The sequence below is a fragment of the Trachymyrmex septentrionalis genome, unplaced genomic scaffold, assembly GCF_001594115.1.
Source record: "Trachymyrmex septentrionalis isolate Tsep2-gDNA-1 unplaced genomic scaffold, Tsep1.0 scaffold20, whole genome shotgun sequence".
In the NCBI taxonomy this organism is placed as follows: Eukaryota; Metazoa; Arthropoda; class Insecta; order Hymenoptera; family Formicidae; genus Trachymyrmex; species Trachymyrmex septentrionalis.
The window spans coordinates 6,506,729-6,507,320 of record NW_017305180.1 but is presented as its reverse complement, the minus strand read 5'-3'; the positions used below and the strand labels follow the sequence as shown (position 1 = coordinate 6,507,320).

At 47.1% G+C, this 592-nt stretch overlaps 1 pseudogene; it reads left to right on the top strand.

Moving 5' to 3' along the window:
• The window catches only part of LOC108747569, a 5,020-nt pseudogene that overhangs the window by 3,702 nt on the left and 726 nt on the right, over positions 1-592 (top strand).

Below are 592 nucleotides of genomic sequence, written 5' to 3'. Positions count from 1 at the left end.
AGTATTATAATTAGTATCTATATCAAGTTTATAACTAATTAGTATCTAGCGCATAATATAAACTAAGCCAATAATTGATAAATTTCTTATGGTTTAAAGCTTTGAAACTTAAGTTTTAAAATTTCATTGTAGACCCTGTTTTACAGCGCTTTTAATAACATCGAGATTATAACTTCAATCTGCTTATGATGCGGTACGATGTATTTACAGACGCGCTTAGGGTTCGCTCCGTTTTGCGCAAGGGCCACCACGTCGCTAATAATACAAGCGATTATATGCCACGGAAGACTGGACAGTCAGTAGCGATGATATGGAGGCTGGAGCCCAACGAGGTGCGTTCTTAACGACTTACCGAGGCATACCGATGCTCTCGCGGGGGGTGAAAGGGGTCGGCAGGAACACACTCGGCTCACTGGTCACTAGGGGTAATCAGGTATGTCGTTACACGATGCTTACACGGCCCCCGGGAGCCGATGTGTCCGCCATTTTGGGCGCAAGTGGAGCTGCGAAAATGCCTTTTTACGAGGCAGCCGACCATGCTGCTCTGGCCTCGCCGCGTCGCAGCTCGACCATACACACGCCGCCGCCATAC